The 23,911-nt window shown below is 44.3% G+C and overlaps 1 pseudogene; it reads right to left on the reverse strand.

Moving 5' to 3' along the window:
* Window positions 1-23,119: 23,119 nt before the first annotated feature.
* LOC103345109 (PACRG-like protein pseudogene) lies at window positions 23,120-23,620 on the reverse strand (annotated as a pseudogene).
* Between the last annotated feature and the right edge of the window lie 291 nt (window positions 23,621-23,911).

Raw genomic sequence — 23,911 nt, forward strand, 5'->3', positions numbered from 1 at the left:
TTGGAGGGCTGGTGTGTGGACAGGAATCACAGAGTGTTCAGTGGCAAAGAAGGAGGTCCAGGGGTGAGCTTTGTAGTTGGCAGAAGTCCAGGATCCTGAAGCAGCTCAAATCCCCGAGAGGAGAGCCAGGTTGACGGGAGAGGCTGGACCTGGATTTCAGCACCAGTGAAAGGCCACCACAAAACACACCAAACACCAGAGTGCTGGGGGGGGGGGGGGCAGACTGCCTCCCCATGAATGAGAGAACAGCAAAAACTAATTTTTAAAAAATAAAATGGCCGGCACCATGTCTCACTAGGCTAATCCTCCACCTGTGGCACCAGCACCCCATGGTTCTAATTCCAGTTGGGGCGCTGGATTCTGTCCCAGTTGCTCCTCTTCTAGCCCAGCTCTCTGCTGTGGCCCGGGAAGACAGTGGAGGATGGCCCAAGTCCTTGGGCCCTGCACCTGCATGTGGGACCAGGAGGAAGCACCTGGCTCCTGGCTTCGGATCGGCGCAGCGCGCCACACGTAGAAGCCTTTTGTGGGCGTGAACCAACAGAAGGAAGACCTTTCTCTCTGTCTCTCTCTCTCTCTCACTGTCTAACTCTGCCTGTTGAAAGAAAGAAAGAAAGAAAGAAAGAAAGAAAGAAAGAAAGAAAGAAAGAAAGAGAAAAGAAAAGAAAGGAAGAAAGAAAAGAAGAAAAGAAAGAAGAAAAGAAAAAAGAAAAGGAAAAAGAAAAGGAAAGAAAAAAGGAAAGGAAAGGAAAGGGAAGGGAAGGGAAGGGAAGGGAAGGGAAGGGAAGGGAAGGGAAGGGAAGGGAAGGGAAGGGAAGGGAAGGGAAGGGAAGGGAAGGGAAGGGAAGGGAAGGGAAGGGAAGGGAAGGGTACAGGGTCAGTGCTGTGGCACAGGGGATAAAGCCTGAAACGCCAGAATCCCATATGGGTGCCGGTTCTAGTCCCAGCTGCTCCTCTTCCAATCCAGCTCTCTGCTGTGGCCTGGGATAGCAGTAGAAGGTGGCCCAAGTCCTTGGGCCCCTGCACCTACGTAAGAGACCTGGAAGAAGTTCCTGGCTCCTGGCTTCAGATCGGCGCAGCTCCGGCCATTGCAGCCATCTAGGGAGTGAACCAATGGAAGGAAGACCTTTCTCTCTGTCTCTACCTCTCTCTGTAACTCTGTCTTTCAAATAAGTAAAAATAAATCTTTAAAAAAATAAATAAATGAAATGTGAGGCCAGCATTGTGGCACAGCAGGTTAAGCTGCCACTTGTAATGCCAATGTTCCATATCAGAGTATTGATTCAAGTCCCAGCTGCTCCACTTTTGATCCAGTTCCCTTCTAATGCACCTAGGAAAGCAGCAGAAAATGGCCCAAGTATTTGGGTCCTGCCACCCACACAGGAGATCTAGATGGAATCTCTGGATCTTGGCTTCAGCCTGGCCCTGTGCCAACTGTTGCAGTCATTTGAGGAGTAAATCAGCATAAGTTCTCTTTTTTTTCCTGTCTCTCCTTTGCTCTCACTCTGCCTTTGAAATAAATAAATCTTAAAAGACACAATAAATAAATGAGTAAATAAATAAAGTAAACAAGTAGTATATCCACACAATGGATTTGGCCATAAAAAGGAATGAAATTTTGATTATATATTACACATAGATGAATCTGGAAACATCATGGATAGTGAAATAAGCCAGACACAAAAGGACAAGTATTATATAATTCTATTTACCTGAGCAACGCAGGCAAATTCACAAAGACAGGGGTGAATAGCAGCTATCAGGGGATAGAGGAGCAAGAAAGAAGGGTACACTTTCTGGTTACAGAGTTTTTTATTGCAAGTGATGAAAAAGTTTTAGGTATAGAAAGTGGTGATGGGTACACAACATTAAACATGTATTTAATGGCATTGAACTACATGGTTACAAATGGCTAGAATGATAAATATGAAAAAAAAAAAAAAAAGGAAGGGCCAGTGCTATGGCATAGTAGGTTAAGCCTCTGCCTGTGGCACTGGCATCCCATATGGGTGCCAGTTTGTGTCCTAGCTGCTCTTCTGCCCACCCAACTCTCTGTTTATGGCCTAGGAAAGCAGTGGAGGATAGCCCAGGTGCTTAGGGCCCTGCACCTAAGTGGGAGACTGGAAGAAACTCCTGGCTCCTGGTCTCAGATCAGTGCAGCTCTGGCCATTGCGGCCATTTGGGGAGTGAACCGGCAGATGGAAGACTTTTCTCTCTGTCTCTCCCTCTCTCTGTCTGTAACTCTACCTTTTCAAATAAATACATAAAATATTTTAAAAAGAAAAAGAAAAGGAAGGAAGGAAGAAGGGAGGGAGGAAGGAAGGAAGGAAGGAAGGAAGGAAGGAAGGAAGGAAGGAAGGAAGGAAGAGAAAGAAAAAGGGAAGTTCATCTTTACCCTATTGATTTGAAATGCCACTTCTCTCATATGAATTTGGGTCTAGTTCTCCATGTTATATTCTTTTCCACTGGTGTATTTATCTACTTATATGTCTATGTCACAATTTTCATTATAGAGGTTTTGATATACTTAATGACTGGTAGGGCAGGCAACCCTCATAGTTTTTCTTCTTAAGTGTTTTGGTGGCCATTTTTTTTTTTTACTGAAATATCATTCATATGTCACACAATTCACCCATTTAAAGTATACAATTCAGTAATTTTTATATGTTCACAAGAGTGTGAGTCTAATTTTAGAACAGTTTCATCCTCCCCAACAAAGAACCTCTGTACTCATTAACATTCACTCCCTATTCATCCCCTGCCCTTCTCCCATTCCTAAATCGCTGGCACATTTTCTATCTCTATAAATAAACTGGTCTGTGTGTAATATAATTGAAATCATACAATGTGTGGCATTTGTGACTGGCTTCTTTCACACAGAATGCTTTCAATGGTAACATATATCAGTGCTTCCTTTCTTTTTATTGTCATATTACATTCAGAGGCTAGCGTAGTGGCTTAATGGGCTAAGCGTATCTCTGCGATGCCAGCATGCCATATGGGCACCAGTTCATGTCCTGGCTGCCCCTCTTCCGATTCAGCTCTCTGTTAATGGCCTGGAAAAGCAGTGGAAGATGGCCCAAGTGCATGGGTCCCTGCAACTGCATGGGAGACCAGAAGAAGCTCCTGGCTCCCGGCCGTTGCTGCCATTTAGGGAATGAGCCAGTGGATAGAAGACCTTTCTCTCTGTCTATCCATCTCTCTATCTGTACCTCTACCTCTCAAATAAATAAATAAAATATTTTTAAAAGGTTATTTATTTATTTGAAAGTCAGAGTTACACAGAGAGAGGAGAGGCAGAGAGAGAGAGTCTTCCATTCTATGGTTCACTCCCCAATTGGCCGCAACGGCCGGAATTAAGCCGATCCAAAGTCAGGAGCCAGGAGCTTCTTCCAGGTCTCCCACATGGGTGCAGGGGCCCAAGGACTTGAGCCATCTTCTACTGCCTTCTCAGGCCATAGCAGAGAGCTGGATTGGAAGTGGAGCAGCTGGGTCTCGAACCGGCGCCTATATGGGATGCCAGTGCTTCAGGCCAGGGCATTAACCCACTGTGCCACAGTGCCGGCCCTATAAAATATTTTTTAAAATAACATTCAATTATTAAGATATATATTTTACTTATCATCAGTTGATGAACATCTGGGCTGTTCCTACTTTTGGTCTTTGAATAAAGAAAAAAGCTGCTAAGAACATGGATGTACAAGCATGTGTTCTGAGTCCCTTCCTATGTCTAACTTTTTGAAAAAGATACGAAGAAACAGAGAGGCCTTCCACCCATTGGTTCACCCTCCCCCCCTCAAAATGGCTGCAAAGGCTGGAGCTGGGTTGATCCAAAGCCAGGAGCCAGGAGCTTCTCCCAGGTCTCCCACAAATGTGTATTTTGGGGGCAGGCATTGTGGCATATCAGGTAAAGCCACCACCTGCGATGCCAGCATCCCATATGGGTAATGGTTCCAGTCCTAGCTGCTCTACTTCCAGCTCCATGCTAATGTGCCTGAAGCAACAACGTGCCTGGCCCCTGCATCCACAAGGGAGACTATGACGAAGCTCCTGGTTCCTAGCTTCAGACCTGCCCAGCTCTGATCATTATGGCTATTTGGGAAGTTAATCAGCAGATGGAAGATCTCTCTGTCTCTCCCCCTCTCTGAAACTCTACCTTTCTTTCTTTTTTTTTTTTTTTCTTTTTGACAGGCAGAGTTAGACAGTGAGAGAGAGACAGAGAGAAAGGTCTTCCTTTTTCCATTGGTTCACCCCCCAAGTGGCCACTACGGCTGATGTGTTGCAGCCGGCGCGCTGCGCCGATCCAAAGCCAAGAGCCAAGTGCTTCCTCCTGGTCTCCCATGGGGTGCAGGGCCCAAGCACCTGGGCCATCCTCCACTGCACTCCCGGGCCACAGCAGAGAGCTGGACTAGAAGAGGAGCAACCGGGACAGAATCCGGCGCCCCAACCAGGACTAGAACCCAGAGTACCTGCGCCGCAGGCAGAGGATTAGCCTATTGAGCTGTGGCGCCGGCCGAAACCCTACCTTTCAAATAATAAATAAACCTTAAAAAAAAAAGAACCCAAATTTGATGTCAGCATCATAAGCAGCAGTTTAACCTGCTGTACCACAACTTTGACCCCCTAAATCCTCTGCTCATTTTTTTATTGAGTCCTTTTATTTTATTTTAATTTTTTGAGATTTATTTGAAAGGCAGAGATACAGAGAGAAGGAGAGACAGAAAAAGAGATCTTCCATCTGCCTGTTCTTTCCTCAAATGGCTGCAATGGCCAGAGTTGGGCCAGTCCAAAGCCAGGAGCCAGGAGCTTCTTCTGGATCTCCCACATGGGTGGCAGGAGCCCAAGGACTTGGGCCATCTTCAGCCACTTTCCCAGCATATTAGCACGGAGCTAGTTAGGAAGCGGAGCAGCCAGGATCCCATATGAGATGCTGGCACTGCAGGCAGATGCTTTACTTGCTACACCACAATGCCGGACCCCAAAACACACACTTGTAGGGTGAGCTGGCAGGTTTCCTCACCCTGGGCCCTTGGTCACTAGTCGTTTGTGCCCCAAATTAGAACTGGCCTAGGTACTGGCAGAGCACCACTGGCAGGCTATGTTTCTTGCAGAGCCCTCTGGGGGATGTTTCCCCTAACCCCCCTGCCAAACCAGTGCCCACATCACAGACAGAGGCACCTGCTACACCACAAAGCTGGACCTCTTTTTATTATTGAGATATGAGTTATTTATATACTCTAGATACAAACACTTTCACATATATGTGATTTGTGAATTTTTTTCACATTCCACAGGTTATGTTTTCCCTTGATGGTATTATTTCCAATATAAATGCTTTACATTTTGAGGCAGTCCAATTTTTTTTTCTTTGATTCCTTTTGCTGATGTTAACCATATTCAAGAAATCACTGCCTAATCCAAGGTCACAAAGACTTACTGCTAGGTTTTCTCCTCAGAGTGTTATAGCTCATATATTTAGCTCTGTGATCTATTTTGAGTTAATTTGTGTGTATGGTATGAGATAGAGTCCCAATTTCATTTTTTCTCCTCTGAATGGATATCCAACATGTTATCTCAATGCCATCCGTGGTAAAGACTATTCTTTACCATTTAACTTCCTTGCACCATCCTAGTTACTTTTTTTTTTTTTTTTTTTGACAGGCAGAGTGGACAGTGAGAGAGAGAGACAGAGAGAAAGGTCTTCCTTTTGCTGTTGGTTCACCCTCCAATGGCTGCGGCCAGCACACCGCGCTGATCTGATGGCAGGAGCCAGGTGCTTCTCCTGGTCTCCCATGGGGTGCAGGGCCCAAGCACTTGGGCCATCCTCCACTGCACTCCCTGGCCACAGCAGAGAGCTGGCCTGGAAGAGGGGCAACTGGGACAGAATCCGGCGCCCCGACCGGGACTAGAACCCAGGGTGCCGGCGCCGCAAGGCAGAGGATTAGCCTAGTGAGCCGCAGCGCCAGCCATCCTAGTTACTTTTGTATGTTTGTTTTTCCACATTGACATTAAAATCAGTCTAATCTCATTAAATAACTTATTGATATTTAGGATTCTATTGATTATATAAATTAATTTAAGGAGTAGAGACATCTTTATGATGTTAAGTCATTCTCTTCAAAAAAAACAAGAGATTTGGGGCCAGCGCTGTGGTGTAGCAGGTGAAACCAATACCTGGAGTGCCAGCATCCCATATGGGCACCAACTGAGTCCCAGTTGCTCCATTTCTGATCCAGCTCTCTGCTATGGCCTGGGAAAGCAGTGGAAGATGGCCCAAGTCCTGGGGCCCCTGCACCTGCATGGGAGACCCGGAAGGAGCTTGTGGCTCCTCGCTTCAGATCTGCCCAGCCGTTGCAGCTATCTGGGGGGTGAACCAGCAGATAGACGGTCTTTCCCCTTCTCTCCCTGCTTCTGCCTCTCTGTAACTCTGCCTTTCAAATATAAATAAATCTTTACCAGAAAAAAATGAAAAAAAACACAGAAGACTTTTTCCATTTGATTACATTTACTTTAACATCTTTCAGGAATGTTTTAAATTTTCCTTGTAGAGGTTTTGTATATTAGTATATTTATTCCTATGTATTTAATCTTTCATATTGCTGCTATAAATGGAGTTTAACATTATGTTCTCTGTTTATGGTTTGAATATATGAAAGCCTATTTGTTTTTGTTATTTTAAATCCTGCCACTTCACTGAATTCTTTGGCTGTTTGAGTTAGTTTTATTACTGATTATGATTCTCTATTATTGATTCTGATTCTATGGTCTGCAAATAGATACAGCATTACCTCTTCATTATCCATTCTTATAACTCCTAATTGACTTTTCTTCTTTAAATGCATTAGCTGATTGACCTCTAATACAACACTGAACAGCAGTGGGGATGGTGAAGATGCCTGCCTTGTTTCTGATCTTAATGGAAATTCCTGCAGTGTTTCCTCATTTAAATAAGATACTAACCTTAACACTAAGATATACACTTTATATCTTACTAAGATATATATAATTTGTAAAGGAATTTATTAATGCATTAGATTCACAGAGTCACACCAAATGCATGATAATTACTATAATCCAATTTTCCTCAATTCTCATGTTAATGTGAAATTAATACAAAAAGAACAGATTCCATGTAGTCCATAGATACAATTCTAACAATATAATGATACTTTCCTTCAACTCTCCCTCTATCATGTTTTAAAATTATTCTTCAATTCCCACTTTCTTATCTATAATAAATGAGTACTAAATTTTGTCAAAGGTATCTATGGAGATAATCCTATGATTTTTTTCCCCTTAGATACGTTTCTATGATATAACTAGGTTTCTAATGTTATACCAACTTGGCATTCCTGGCATAAATCCAGTTTCATAATGTCAAACTTTGATTTTTCCTCTACGTAGAATCTGCTTTCTGCAGTTTTTACGACTAGCCCCTTCACTATATCCAGATCTTAGCTAAAATGTCACCTCAAGCAAAAGTAGGTTTCCAATTAACCTCTAGAAAAATATTCTTATGAAACATCTTTAAATTAGTTGGAGGAACTGCTGTAAAATCCCCAAATCTGATAGCTCCGGCCTGATACACAGCAAACCAATTACTGACACTGAGGTGGTAGAAGGAACTAGGAGGTTTTTTTGGTTGTTTCTTTTTTAAAGATTTATTTATTTTGTTTGAAAGGCAGAATTACAGAGAGAGGGGGAGAGATATCTTCCGTCTGCTGGTTCACTCTCCAAATAGCCACAACTGCCAGGGCTGGGCAAGTTGAAGCCGGAATCCAGGAGCTTCATCTAGGGCTCCCATCTAGGTCCTACCTAGGTCTCTCCATCTAGGTGTGGGGGCACACAGGTGTGGAGGCCTAGGGACTTGGGCCATATTCCACTGCTTTCCTAGGTGCACTAACAGGGAGCTGAATCAAAAGCAGAGCAAACAGTACTCAAACCTGCACCCATATGGGAAGCCAGGAAGTGGCCACAATGCTGGCCCCCTGAGTCCTTGTTTAACAAGTCATGTATTTAAGTTTAAGTGAAGTCAACAAAAAAGGAAATAGATACAGGGATCTGGGGTTTGGAAATTAGTCTTTGAATGTAAATAAAATGTAGACCATGTCCTGAGGAGGGGGCTATTTCAAGCTTATTGTGAAGTTGTGAAGGAGTAAACTCTTAAACTGGATAAACAAAATAGTCATAAACTAAATTATTGTATATAATAAAAATGAACACTATGTCATTTGATTTTAATGTTTTAATCTTTTCCACAAGAAAAAAATTTAACTCACAAAAATTTTATATTTATATAATAGAAACAAAACAAGGTGGAAAAGTGGTAAACTCTAACAATTACCTGTAAAAGGTGATGATTTCTCTGGATGTTTTACTTTTAGATGTTTCCTATTAATAAATATGTAACCACAAGGACAAGATTTATATGCAACCTGGAGATGAAAATAAGAAAACAATATATTATTATTTTACTATCAAATTTCTCAAGTGTTTATGTAGTCTCTCCAACTTACAATAAGTTGCTTAAAGGAAGAAATCACTTATATTTAAACTCTCTCTGCCTTTCAAATGAGTAAAAATAAATTAACAAACTTGAAAATTGTTACAGGTAAATTTAAAACTATATACATACTTACATATAAACACAAACACACACACAAGATCTCTTAAAACTCAACAATAAGAAAACAATCTGATATGTACTTGCACCAAAGCCCTTAACAGACATCTCACAAAAGATATACAGATGAAAAACAAGCATTTTCAGAAATGCTCTACACCATGCCATCAGGGAAATACAAAGTAATACAACAGGATACCACCTATTAGGACGGCAAAAATACAGAACACAACATCAACAAATTCTGACAAGAATGTGGAACAACAGGCAGTTTCATTCCTTGCTGGTAAAAATGAAAAATAGTTTGGTGACTTCTTTAAAAACAAAAACATAATCTTATCACATAACCCAGCAATTGTGCTTCTTGGTATTTACCCAAATGACTTAAAAGCAATGGGGCTGGTGCTGTGGTGTAGTGGGCTAAGCCTCTACCTACAGTGCCAGCATCCCACATGGGCATCAATTCTAGTACTGGTTGCTCCTCTTCCAATCCAGCTCCCTGCTAATGTGCCTGGGAAAGTAGCAGAAGATGGCCCAAGCCTGCACCCGCCAGGCTCCTGGCTTTGGACGGGCCATTAAAGCCATTTGGGGAGTGAATCAATGGATGGAAGACTTTTCTCTCTGTCTCTCCCTCTCTCTATCTGTAACTCTACCTTGCAAATAAATAAAATATTTTTTAAAAAAAGCAACCAAGATGTCCTTTTTTTTTACCCCCAGTAGTTCCAGTATCATTCATTGAAGAAAATATATATATAATATATATATATATTTTTCCCCTCTCTCTATGTAGTCCTTCCTCTTCTGTTGTGGACACACTACAGAAACAGATGTATCCCTCATCCAAAATTCAGTTCCAATGTTAACACAGATGACTCCACCCATCCACACACTAAGAGGGCATGAAAAATTTGTCACAATGAGATTTTCTGGGGAGAGCAGAGAAGACATCAAGCAGATCCAAAAATGGCATGATAGAACAGGAAAGGGAGAGTAGATCAATTTTTGTTGTGGTTAGGGAATGAAGCTGGAAGGAAAGCTCAAATTTCTTTTTTTTTTTTTTTTAAGAGTTATTTGAAAGGCAGAGTAACAGAGACAGAGAGATGTTTCATCTGCTGGTTAATCCCCAAATGCCTACAACAACCAGAGTTAGGCGATGTTAAAGGCAGGAACCAGGAACTCCATCCAGGTCTCCCACATAGATGACAGGGGCCCAAGTATACGGGCTACCATCCACTGTTTTCCCAGGCACATTATCAGGCAGCTGGATCGGAAGCAGAGCAACTGGGACTCAGCTGGGACTCTTATATGGGATATTGGCACCATAATACCAGCCCCTGAAGGTCACAGGGGCTTGTGTGTTTTGAACTTCATGCCAAATACTAAAGGAACACTTGGGCTTGACCAGATGAGAGACAGTGGTGAGGCTTCAAAGCTGTCAGCAGGGCCAGGTGTTTGGCATAGCAGTTGATCTGCCCACACCCATATGGGAGTACCTGGGTTCAAGTTCAGGCTCCCCTCTGATTTCAACTTCCTCCTAACACACTTAGAGACAGCAGGTTATGGCCCAAAGTAGTTGAGACCCTGCCACTTATTGGAAATCTGGATTGAATTCTAGGCTCCTGGTTTCAGCCTAGCCCAGCCCTGACTTCTGTGGGAAATTGGGAGTGAATCAGTGAACGTGAGTTTCTTCTGTCTCGGTTTCTCTCCTTCCTTCTCTGTTTCTGTTTTATTATTATTATTATTATTGATTTATTCAAAAGGCAGAGTTACAGACAGAGAGAGAGGGTGAGAGAAATAATGAGAGAGATCTTCCATCTGCTGGTTTACTCACCAGATGGTCACAACAGCCAGCGCTTAGGCAGGAGCCAGGAGCTTCACCCGGGTATCAGGGACCCAAGCACTCGGGCCATCTTCTGCTGACTTCACAGGCACATTAGCAGGGAGCTGGATTGGAAGACTTTCAATGGAACTTTCACAGATTTCCTTACCGGTTTCAGGCTACAGGCCTCATAGTATCAAATGACTTGCTTTAACAGGTTTTCATCCAGTTAAATCAAAAACAGCACAATTCAGTCATCACATAAACACCGGGAAGTAAATTGTAATAAAGTATTGATGATTTTTGATGTTTGATTGATGACAATTTTTTTTTAATTTTATTTGAAATAAGCCGGCGCCGTGGCTCAATAGGCTAATCCTCCACCTTGCGGCGCCGGCACACCGGGTTCTAGTCCCGGTTGGGGCGCCGGATTCTGTCCCGGTTGCCCCTCTTCCAGGCCAGCTCTCTGCTATGGCCAGGGAGTGCAGTGGAGGATGGCCCAGGTGCTTGGGCCCTGCACCCCATGGGAGACCAGGAAAAGCACCTGGATCCTGGCTCCTGCCATCGGATCAGCGCGGTGCGCCGGCTGCAGCGGCGGCCATTGGAGGGTGAACCAACGGCAAAGGAAGACCTTTCTCTCTCTGTCTCTCTCTCTCACTGTCCACTCTGCCTGTCAAAAATAAAAAAAAATAATAAAAAAAAAAGAAATAGACAGAAGGGGGCCAGTGTTGTGGTATAACGGGTAAAGCTGCTTCCTGCGATGCCAGCATCCTGTAGGGGCACCAATCCATGTCCTGGCTGACCCATTTCTGATCCAGCTCCCTGCTAATGACCTGGGAAAAGAAGCAGAAGATGGCCCAAGTGCTTGGGTCCCTGTCACCCACATGAGAGACCCGGAAGAAGCTCCTGGCTCCTTGCTTCAGCCTGGCTCAGCCCTAGCTGTTGCAACCATTTAGGGAGTGAATCAGTGGATGGAAGGTCTCTCTGTTTCTCTCCCTCCCTCCCTCCCTCTTTCTCTCTCTACTTTGACTTTCAAATAAAATAAATCTTTTTTAAAAATGTTCCTCATCAAGATCAAATTGGACAGACTTCAGTCATTTTATTTTTTTTTAAGATTTGTTTATTTGAAAGGCAGAGTGACAGACAGAGATGGAGAGACAGAGAGAGAGACATCTTCCATCCACTGGTTCACTCCCCAAATGGCTACAAAAGCAGGGTCTGGGCCAAGCCAAAGCCAGGAGCTAAGAACTTCATCCTGGTCTGCAGGGGCCCAAGTATTTGGGCCATCCTCCAATGCTTTCCCTGGCACATTAGCAGGGAGCTGGATTGGAAGTGGAGCAGCCGGGACTTGAACCGGCACCCATGCTGGCACTGCAGGTGGAGGTTTAACCTTCTATGCCACAGGGCCAGCCCATGAGGAACATCTTAAGAAACAGTCAGCCACAGCTTTCCAGGGGCCCCATCATCTGTGATGCCATCCACAACTGTGCAAACTCCTTTTCTTATTCACTCAGTAGATCCTAAGAGGCTTGCTTAGTATCTAAAGGGTCCAGTAAAGTTGTGACATCCTCTAGCACTTGGGCATCTAGCAAAGTACTGAGACCAGAGGAGGTAACCCCTCCTATAGGTAGGATATGCCAGAGGGCTCAAGTTTAGCTATCCTATGGGTACTACTTCCATTTTAGCAAGGAAGCCTTGATAGGTGCTGCCTCCATGAGCAAAGGCATAGTGGATAGCCAAGGAGAGAGGATTAATGTGCTAAAGGCCTCCAGGCACCTCCATGTCCATGAAATCCCGGTATGCTTGTCAATAATTGCCACAATGTATAGGATGGGGCTGAGGAGGGCAGATTATTACATCAGAATTTTGCAGACCTCTTATGCCTATAATAGGTGGTCTACAGACTCCAGGAGGCCTAAAGAAGTTGCTAAAGTTGGGCCGGCACCGTGGCTCAATAGGTTAAACCTCTGCCTTGCGGCGCCAGCACACTGGGTTCTAGTCCTGGTTGGGGCTCTGGATTCTGTCCCGGTTGCCCCTCTTCCAGGCCAGCTCTCTGCTGTGGCCCGGGAAGGCAGTGGAGGATGGCCCAAGTCCTTGGGCTCTGTACCCCATGGGAGACCAGGAGAAGCACCTGGCTCCTGCCATCGGATCAGCGCGGTGTGCCGGCTGCAGCGCGCCGGCTGTGGTGGCCATTGGAGGGTGAACCAACGGTAAAGGAAGACCTTTCTCTCTGCCTCTCTCTCTCACTGTCCACTCTGCCTGTCAAAAAAAAAAAAAAAAAGTTGCTAAAGCATTTATAATGAAGAGCACTCTGGAGTAGTAATGACACTGACTGCTATATTCCAATTTGGACAGATTCTGCATAATTTTGTTGCCAGGAGTCCAAGAGTTGAGTAACAACATCTATTAATAGACTTAAATATAATTTGTATATGTGGTCTTCAAGACTCAAAAAAACAATAACTGCTCCTAAAATGTTTGGTTTGTTTAAAAATCACTAAGAGTGTCAATACCTATTTCTTTATAATACCAGACATAGAGCTGCCAGCACCCCAGCTAGTTCAAGTCTCAGCTCCTCAGCTTCCATCCATCTCCCTGCTAATATGCCTGGGAAAGCAGAGGAAGATGGTGGAAGTGCTTGGGTTCCTGCCACATACCTGGATGGAGTTCCTGGCTTTGGCCCTGGCCCAGACCTGACTGTTACAGCCACCCAGAGAGCAAACCAGCAGATGGAAGAGTTCTGTCTCATCTTCTATCAATCTATCTTTCAAATAAATAAATAAATCGTCAAGAAAAAATAAAAAGCACAGTACACACTTGATAGGGAAAATTAAGATTTTACATTTTATGTACTAAACACATAATATATTTTAAAGTTTTATTTTTGAAAGTGAGAGTTAGAGAGAGAGAGAGGCAGAGACAGAGAGAGATCTTCCATCCACTGGTTTACTCCCCAAATGACCACAATGGCCAGCGCTGGACCAGGCCAAAGTCAGGAGCTTCATCCAAGTCTCCCACATGGGTGGCAGGGGCTCAAACACTTGGGCTATCTGCTGCTGCTTTCCCCATTAGCAGGGAGCTGGATTGAAAGTGGAGTAGCTGAGACATGAATCAGCACCCATATGGAAAGCCAGCACCACAGGCAGCACCTTTACCTGCTAAGCCACAACACCCACCCTACATATAACATTTTAATATATCACACCTCATGTACTATAGTGCCATTAGTATTCTAACATGCTACACAGTCAAAAACCAAGAATAAAAATTTTTTGGTTTATCACTTCAATAATTTATATGTTAGAGAAGTTTTTAAACTACCTTTGAGGGAAAAAAGAACCAAAAACCTGAGCTTAAAAATTTAAAGACACAACTGTAACAAAATTACTTTCTTCGGTTATTTTTACTAAAATGATTATGTTCCCTTAAGTATTTAAAGAATAAAACATGTTTTAATTTGTGTATATACATATATATGTGCTTACTTTTATATATACATAATTATGTAACTATATAACATTCAATAGAAATATACAAAACATAGTTAAAATGGTAACTTTAGCCATTTTCTTTCCTTTTCTTCTTTTTGGAAGTCAGAGTTACAGAGAGAGAAAGAGGAGAGACAGAGAGAGAGATTTCCGATCTGCTGGTCCACCCCCAAATGGCCACAATGACCAGGGCTGGGTCAGGCCAAAGCCAGGAGCCACAAGCTTCACCTGGGTACCCCATGTGTGTACAGAGGCCCAAGGACTTGGGTCATCTTCCACTGATTTCCTAGGAACCTTAGGAGGGAGCTGGATCAGAAGCAGAGCAGCTGAGACTCAAACCAATGCCCATATGGGATGTCAGCACTACAGACAGCAGTTTTAACCCACTGTGCCACAGTGCCAATTGCCATTGCAGCCATTTGGGGAATAAACCAGCAGATGGAAGATTCATTCTCTCTCTCTCTCTCTCTCTCTCTCTCTCTCTCTCATTCTGCCTTCCAACTGAATAAAATAAATCTTAAGAAGGCTGTTGCTGTGGCGCAGTAGGTTAATCCTCCACCTATGGCATCCATTATGGGCGCTGGTTCTAGTCCCGCTGCTCTTCTTCCAATCTAGCTCTCTGCTATGGCCTGGGAAAGCAGTAGAAGATGGACCAGGTTCTTGGGCCCCTGTACTCACATGGGAGACCAGGAAGAAGAACCTGGCTCCTGGCTTCAGATCGGTGCAGCCCCAGCCATTGCGGCCATTTGGGGAGTGAACCATAGGATGGAAGATCTTTCTCTCTCTCTCACTGTCTGTACCTCTACCTATCAAATAAATAAATAAAATCTTAAATAAATAAATAAATCTTAAGCAAATAAAAAGACAGGCAGAGTAACAGTAAAAGGAGAGAGAGATCCTCCATCCATTGGTTCACTCCTCCAAATAGCAGCAACAGCCAGGTCCAGGCACATCAGCAGGAAGCTGGATTTGAAGCTGCATAGCTGGGACTTGAACTAGTGCCCAAATGGGGATGTTAGCATTGCAGGCAGCATCTTAACCCCCACAGCCACAATGACAGACCAAAATTGGGCTCTTAATAAAAGAAACATTTCTGATTGCTCTTGGATTTTTTTAACCATCTTTCTTTAAGCCAATATACTAAAAACAGATTTGGGGTAGTAGGCTTTAAGCTTAGTGTTTAGAGTGCCTGCATGCCACATCCCATATCAGAGTACCTAGGTCCCATTCCTGGCTCCAGCTCCTAAATACAGCTTCCTGCTAATGTTAATTAGGGAAATGCTTGCACTGTTTCTACCCCTACCCTGGCATTATTTCTCCTTAAGAACAGGATGCCTTGCAGACAAAAGTTCCTTCTCAGGATAGCCAGTCAGAACCTGTAAGACTCAATATGGCTGCCTGAGTGACCTCAAAAATTCATTATAATTTAACCTGCATGCTAAATGATATACCCTTAAAGGCTATGACAGTTGATAAATACCCTAATACCCTAAGGTGTGTGTGTGGGGGGGGGAGTAATAGTAATGAAGACCTTGGGAGACTGCAGTGATGGCTCAAGGAACTGGCCCCTGCTACCTACAGAGGAGACTTGGACTACTTCCTGGTTCCTTGTTCCCACCACAGTTTAGCCCTGGCCACTGAACTCTCCCTGTATTTTTGTTTCGTGTGTGTGTGTGTGTGTGTGTGTGTGTGTGTTTCTCAAATAGAAATTTAGGCTGGCGCTGCAGCTCACTAGGCTAATCCTCCACCTTGCGGCGCTGGCACCCCGGGTTCTAGTCCCAGTCGGGGCGCTGGATTCTGTCCCGGTTGCTCCTCTTCCAGTCCAGCTCTCTGCTGTGGCCTGGGAGTGCAGTGGAGGATGGCCCAGGTCCTTGGGCCCTGCACTCACATGGGAGACCAGGAGGAGGCACCTGGCTCCTGGCTTCAGATCGGTGTAGCTCTGGCCATAGCGGCCATTTTGGGGGTGAACCAATGAAAAAAGGAAGACCTTTCTCTCTGTCTCTCTCTCTCTCTCACTGTCTAACTCTGCCTGTCAAAAACAAATAAATAAAAATGAAAATTTATAAAACAGAAAAACATGGCCAGCGCCATGGCTCACTTGGCTAATCCTCCACCTGTGGCACCGGCACCCTGGGTTCTAGTCCCAGTTGCTCCTCTTCCAGTCCAGCTCTCTGGTGTGGCACCGGAGAACAGTGGAGGATAGCCCAAGTGCTTGGGTCCCTGCACCCGCATGGGAAACCGGGAAGAAGCACCCAGCTCCTGGCTTCAGATCAGTGTAGCTCTGGCCATAGCGGCCATTAGGGGAATGAACCAACGGAAGGAAGACCTTTCTCTCTGTCTCTCTCTCACTGTCTAACTGTGCCTGGCAAAAAATAAAAAATTTTTTTAAATTTTAAAAAATAAAAAAAAAACAGAAAAACAGGCTTCTGCACAAAGTCACAGCCAAAAAGGAGGAATAAGTTCCGGCATTCTATTACACAGAGGGTAAGAATAGTTAACGATATTATAGCACAGAATTTAAAACAGATACAAGACAGGATTTTGAATGTTCTCATGATTAAAAATTGATAAATATGATAAATATTTGAAATGATAACCTAAGTATTCTTAAGTTGGTTAATGTGGAAATGGACAAAAAAAATCACACTATACCTCATAAAGATTACAATTATTGATCAAAAATTAAAATAAAAACAGCAACTTTCTTCTCCCAAATAATTATTTTATGCCAAGTAAAACAGTTTGAGGTCTGCAATGGTTTGTGACAGAAAGAAAATGGAAGCTTTTACTCAATTAACCAGGACAAATGAAAATGTTTTAGAAATTAAAACTATTTTTTTTTGACAGGCAGAGTGGACAGTGAGAGAGACAGAGAGAAAGGTCTTCCTTTTGCTGTTGGTTCACCCTCCAATGGCCGCTGCAGCCAGTGCACTGCGGCCAGCACACAGCACTGATCCGAAGGCAGGAGCCAGGTGCTTCTCCTGGTCTCCCATGGGGTACAGAGCCCAAGGACTTGGGCCATCCTCCACTGCACTCCCTGGCCACAGCAGAGAGGTGGACTGGAAGAGGGGCAACCGGGACAGAATCCGGCGCCCCGACCGGGACTAGAACCCGGTGTGCCGGCACCCCAGGCGGAGGATTAGCCTATTGAGCTGCGGCGCCGGCCAGAAATTAAAACTATTTCTTACAAAGAGTTTTTAAATACTCATCAAGTCAAATCATATCAGAATATAATAAATCTAATTTTAAAGTAATAATAGAAATACTTTGCTTTGGTAAACCTCACTAAATTATTTTTATATAACACAGTTAATGCTTGGTGGCACTGAAACTATACAAACCATCTCTCTTTGATTACATTTCTACCACCACCTATAAATATATTTGGATTTTTTTAAAAGATTTATTTATTTTTGGTCCGGTGCTATGGCGCAGTGGGTTAACACCCTGGCCTGAATCACCGGTGTCCCATATGAGTGCTGGTTCTAGTCCCTGCTGCTCATCTTCCAATCCAGCTCTCTGCTATGGTCTGGGATAGCAGTAGAAGATGGCCCAAGTCCTTGAGCCCCTGCATCCATGTGGGAGACCCGGAGGAAGCTCCTGGCTCCTGGCTTCGAATTGGCGTAGAAGCCATCTGGGGAGTGAATCAGCGGATGGAAGACCTCTCTCTCTGTCTCTACCTCTCTCTATAACTCTGTCTTTCAAACAAAAGATTTATTTATTTAAAACTCAGAGTTACAGAGAGGCAGAGGCAGGGGGAGAGAGAGAGAGAAAGAGAGAGAGAGAGAGAGGTGTCTTCCATCCCCAGATGGCTGCAACGGCCGGAGCGCAGGGGCCCAAGCATTTGGACCATCTTCTACTGCTTTCCCAGGCCATAGCAGAGAGCTGGATCAGAAGTGGAACAGCTGGGACTCCAACCGGCCCAAATGGGATGCCAACACTGCAGGCAGCAGCTTAACCTGCTACGCCACAGTGCCAGCCCCTATAAATATATTTGTGTAAAATATAATACAGATTTGAAAGCCTATAAGCCTGTTCCTCAAACACTATACTAAAACTAGTTTTTTTTAAAGATTTATTTATTTGAAAGGCAGAGCAACAGAGAGGGAAAGACAGAGATCTGCTGGCTCACTCCCACAAATGGCCACAACAGCAAGGTCCCAGGAGCTCCACCCTGGTCTCCCACAGGAGTGGCAGGTTCCCAAGCACCTAGACCACCTTCAACTGCACTCCCAGGGACCCAAACCAGCTGCTCCAAAATGAGAAGCCAGTATAGAAAGCAGTGGCTTAACCCCAATGCTGACTCCTAAATCAAGCTTTTAAAAAAAAATCTCTCCAGTCATGGCAAATGACCCAAATTTAAAATGGCAAATACATGCAGATTCTGCAAAAAGGTCATGGGAAAAGCATATTTTCTTTTAACTTCATTTCTCCACAAACTTTCTTAAATGCTTTTATATGTGTAAATATGAATACATACAGAGGGTTTCAGAAAGTTGTGGAGGGGCCGGCATTGTGGCATAGCAGGGAAAGTCGCCCCCTGCAATGCTCACATCCACAACCCATTTGGACAACAGTTCATCCCAATCCAGCTCCAGTTCCAATCCAGCTCCCTGCTAATGGCCTGGGAAAAGCAACACAAGATGGCCCAAGTGTTTGGGCCCCTGCCACCCACATGGGAGACTCAGATGAAACTCCTGGCTCCTGGCTTCTGCTGGGTCCTGCACTGGCCATTGTGGCCATCTGGGAAGTAAACCAGCAGATGGAAGATTGGTCTCTCCCTCTCTCTCTGTAACCCTGACTTTCTATTTTTTTTAAGATTTATTTATTTATTTGAAAGCTGGAGTTGCACACAGAGAGAAGGAGAGGCAGAGAGAGAAAGAGAGGTCTTCCATCCGCTGGTTCACTCCCCAGCTGGTTACAATGGCCGGAGCTGTGCCAATCCGAAGCCAGGAGCCAGGAGCTTCTTCTGGGTCTCCCATGTTGGTGCAGGGCCCCAAGGACTTGAGCCATCTTCTACTGCTTTCCCAGGCCATAGTAGAGAGACAGATGGGAAGTAGAGCAGCCAGGACTTGAACCGATGCCCATATGGGATGCTGGTACTGCAGGCGGCAGCCTTACCCACTATGCCACAGCGCCAGCCCCCCTGACTTTCAAAATAAATAAATTTTTAAAAATTTTGTGGAAAATGTGCATTTATTTATGTATTTGAAAGCGCTTTGGAGACAGAGGAGAGACAGAGAGAGAAATCTTCCATTCAATGGTTCACTCCCCAGATGAATGCAATGGCCAAGGCTGGGCCCAGGTCAAGGCCAAGAGCCAAGAGTTCTGTCTCCCACGTGAGTGCAGGGGTTCAAATACTTGGGCCATCTTCTGATGCTTTTCCCAGGTCCTTAGAAGGGATCTGGATCAGAAGTGGAGCAGCTGGGACTCCAATCAGCACCCACATGGGAAGCCAGCGGCTTTACCTGCGAGGCTACAATGCCAGCCCCTGTGCATTATCTTTTAATTCCACTTTCCCACAAGCTCTTCAAAGCCTCCTCATACAAATTCATGGAAAGTACAAACTATGAAAAAGAATGCAGGGATTCCAAAAAAAAATTTTTTACAACAAAATAAACATCTTTTAATTCCATTTTCAATGATTTTTTTAAAATTATTTTTTAATCTCATTAGAAAGGAAGAGACAAAGAAACAGAGACAGAGACAGAACTTGAGATACTGGTTCACTGCCCCCCAACTCCAGCAATTGCCAGGTGTGAGCCAGGCCAAAGTGGGGAACCAGAACCTCAATCCTAATCTCCCAAGTGGCCTCAGGTACTCAACGCGCTGGGCATCACCTGCTGCCTCCTAGGGTGTACATTGACAAGAAGCTGGAATAGGAAGTATCTCTGCTGCTCCACTTCTGATCCAGCTCTCTGCTATGACCTGGGAAAGCAGTAGAAGATGGCCCAAGTGCTTGGGCCCTGTGCGAAAGAAGCTCCTGGCTCCTGGCTTCAGATCGTCTCAGCTCCAGCCACAGCAGCCATTTGGAGAGTGAACCAGCAGATGGAAGACTTCTTTCTCTCTGCCTCTGCCTCTGTAACTCTGCCTTTCAAATAAATAAATCTTAAAAACAAAAAAAAAGACTGTGTAGTTGACATTAGCTGAGAGATAGCAAACTGGACTTTGACTGAAGATGTATACAGAAAATAATAAAGGATGAAAGAGACAGCTTCTCTGCCACACAATTTAGGAAAGGAAAGAAAGAAAGAGAAGTGTGAATATTTGCTAGCAATGGAGTTTGGAGGATGTAACAGTGGATGGAAATATGCAAAGATGAATCCAAGGATCCATGGCTAATAGGAGGCATCAGTGACACAGCAGGCTAAGCTGCTGCTTGAGGTGTCAGCATCCCATAATGGAGTGCTGGTTGTAATCCTGGATACTCTGCTTCCAATCCAGCTCCCTGCTAACATGCCTGGGAAGGCAGCAGAGATGGCCCAATTGTGTGGGCCCCTACCACTCAGGCGGGAGATCGGGATGGAGTTCCTGAATCCCAGCTTTGGCCTGGCCCAGACCTGGCTGTTGCAGCCATTTGGGGGGTGAACCAGCGGACGGAAGACCTCTCTCTCTCTGTCTCTCCCTCTCTGTATAACCCTGCCTCTCACATAAATAAAATAAATCTTATTGGCCGGCGCCATGGCTCACTAGGCTAATCCTCTGCCTTGCGGCGCCGGCACACCGGGTTCTAGTCCTGGTCGGGGTGCCGGATTCTGTCCCGGTTGCCCCTCTTCCAGTCCAGCTCTCTGCTGTGGCCAGGGAGTGCAGTGGAGGATGGCCCAAGTGCTTGGGCCCTGCACCCACATGGGAGACCAGGAGAAGCACCTGGCTCCTGCCTTCGGATCAGTGTGGTGTGCCGGCCGCGGCGGCCATTGGAGCATTGGAGGGTGAACCAACAGCAAAAGGAAGACCTTTCTCTCTGTCTCTCTCTCTCACTGTCCACTCTGCCTGTAAAAAACAAAACAAAACAAAACAAAACAAAACTTTAAAAAAAATAAATCTTATAAAAACAGCTACCTAAACTTTAGGCTTTGATACTATTTCAGTAAATGTTATTTTTGCATTTCATAGCCTGAAAAAAACTGATGTGCACATTAAGATATTCAGAAATTGCAATGTTAAAAACTGTTTAAAAAACAAGCAAAAAAAAACATGAGATTTTCTTAATTTCATTTTCATATTGTTGACTTCAAGCGTAGAGACATAAATTTGATTTTTGTACATATTTTTAATGTTTTTAAAAATGTATTTGAAAGGCAGAATGACAGAGAGAGAGGGAGACACAAACATACAGAGAGAGACAGAGAGAGAAAATCTTCCATTCACTGGTTTACCCCCTAAATTTCCACAACAGCCAGGGCTAGGCAAGGCTGAAGTGAGGGGCCGGGAACTCCATTTGGGTCTTCCATGTGGGTAGCAAGAGCCCAAGTTCTTGGCACATCTTCTGCTGCTTTCCCAGATTCATTAGCAGGGAGCTGGATTGAAAGTGGAGTGGCTGGGACTCAAGTCATTGTTCTGATATGGGATGCCAGTGTTGCAGGCTGCAGCTTAACCATTGCACCACACCACCAGCCCCTGTATGTCCTAGAACATAGTTGAGCTCAAGCACTAGTTCAAATAGTTGTTGGGTAGATTTCTTAGAATTTTTTTATATACAAATCATATCATGTGCACATAGAAATAATCTTACTTCTTTTTCAACTTACTTTTTGTATGTATATATACATGTATATATATTTATTCATGTATACACTTGTGTTTTGGGTAATTATGAAATTATTTGTATAGATATAATTTATTTCTTAGAAATATCATTCTGTATTTGTGTCGGCATACATTTATATAAAAATGAATGACTTTTTTTCTAATTTTCAAAAAAATTGTTATTCATTTGAAAGGCAGAGACAGAGAACAGAGAGAGAGGGTCTTTGGACCCCTGCACGCGTGTGGGAAACCTGGAAGAGGTTCCTGGCTCTTGGCTCCTGGCTTCTGTTGCAGTCATCTGGGGAGTGAACCAGCAGATGGAAGATCTCTCTCTCTCTCTCTGCCTCTGCCTCTGCCTCTCTGCCTTTCAAATAAGTAAGTATATTTTTTAAAAATTCCAAGCATTCTATATTATAAAATACATATTTGCAGGCCAGCACCGCAGCTCAATAGGCTAATCCTCCACCTAGCGGCGCCGGCACACCAGGTTCTAGTCCCAGTCAGGGCGCCGGATTCTGTCCCGGTTGCCCCTCTTCCAGGCCAGCTCTCTGCTGTGGCCGGGAAGGCAGTGGAGGATGGCCCAAGTCCTTGGGCCCTGCACCCACATGGGAGACCAGGAGAAGCACCTGGCTCCTGCCTTCGGATCAGTGTGGTGCACCAGCCACAGCAGGCTGGCCGCGGCAGCCATTGGAGGGTGAACCAACGGCAAAGGAAGACCTTTCTCTCTGTCTCTCTCTCTCACTGTCCACACTCTGCCTGTCAAAAAAAAATACATATTTGATATTTGCAAATAATTGTGAATTCAGATGTTTTTCCCTGTTTTTAATTTCTATAGCCTTGGTAAAGATAAAATACCAGAAATGTAAACTATATATAAAAATAAATACCAAGGGCCAGTATTTTGGCATAGTAGGGTAAGCCTCCCCTTGCAGTGCCGGCATCCCATATGAGCACCAGTTCGACTCCTGGCTGCTCCACTTCCAATCCAGCTCTCTTCTGTGGCCTGGGAAAGCAGTGGAGGATGGTCTAAGTCCTTGGGCCCCTGCACCCGCATGGGAGACCCGCAGGAGGCTCCTGGCTCCTGGCTTCAGATGGGTGCAGCTCCGGCTGTTTTGGCCAACTGGAGAGTGACCCAGCGGATAGAAGACCTCTCTCTCTCTCTCTCTGCCTCTCCTTCTCTCTGTGTAACTCTGACTTTCAAATAAATAAATAAACCTTTTAAAAAATACACAGCTACAAACTGATTGCAAAAGGGGTATTATAAATTAAAAGGCACTAGAAAATAAATATGTACCAATCCATCTGATCACATAAACAGTTTCTCATACAAATGATAAAAATATTAAAGTTAGAAATTTTAGTAGTTTTCCATTATTAACTTTTTGTTAATGAGTAACTTTTACTATGGAATTGCATATGTTTACAGTGGGATTGCAGATTCCCATATTAACCTAGTAAATGATGAATGGTAGCTGTGGTTTTCAGAAGCACAGGAATCAGTCTTAGCAAAGGCAGGGCTTTTTCAGGAGCACCTTTGACCAAAAAGTAATTCCCTAAAACACTCCTTGGATGCAAAGGTATATGAATGTTTAGTCTCTCAGACCCTCAGCTGAAGTAATAAAAAGATCAAATGAGAGACTTTCAGGACATTCCCAGTGTAATCTGTGCTTTACTGAACCATGCACTAACCTGCAAGGATTACCTTATTTAGAGTAAATAACTGCAAGTGTAGAAGGGGCTTGTGACTGTCCACTAAAAGGGTTCATTGCTTTAGGGTTAAATTTATCACTTGGTCAAGGATGAATCTTTCTGGCAGTCTCTGGAGAACTGGTTGATGATGAGAATTTGCTTGGCTGGACTGTGCACTTGATGATGACCCGTGATCAGTTAGTTACCTGTTACTCTGTTTCTCAGCTATACACCTCCAGGTCACTCTGATTTCTGCATTGCTGCCCTTTTACTCCACGCCTCTCTCCTGTGGAGATCTGCACCCCAGTACGGCTCTTGCTCTTCACTCAGTCTGGCTAACAGCCAACGCTCCAACCACCAGCCACCTGGGCTCCTGGGAATTCAAGAAAATCTCAATTAAAATATCATCAAAAAGAGTGAGGTACTTGAGAATAAATTTAGTAAAAGAAGTACAAAATGGGCCGGCGCCACGGTTCACTAGGCTAATCCTCTGCCTAGCGGCGCCGGCACACCGGGTTCTAGTCCCGGTCGGGGCGCCGGATTCTGTCC

The sequence above is a fragment of the Oryctolagus cuniculus genome, chromosome 18 (genome assembly GCF_051225735.1).
Source record: "Oryctolagus cuniculus isolate XC-2025 breed Fujian yellow rabbit chromosome 18, ASM5122573v1, whole genome shotgun sequence".
NCBI classification, from domain to species: Eukaryota; Metazoa; Chordata; class Mammalia; order Lagomorpha; family Leporidae; genus Oryctolagus; species Oryctolagus cuniculus.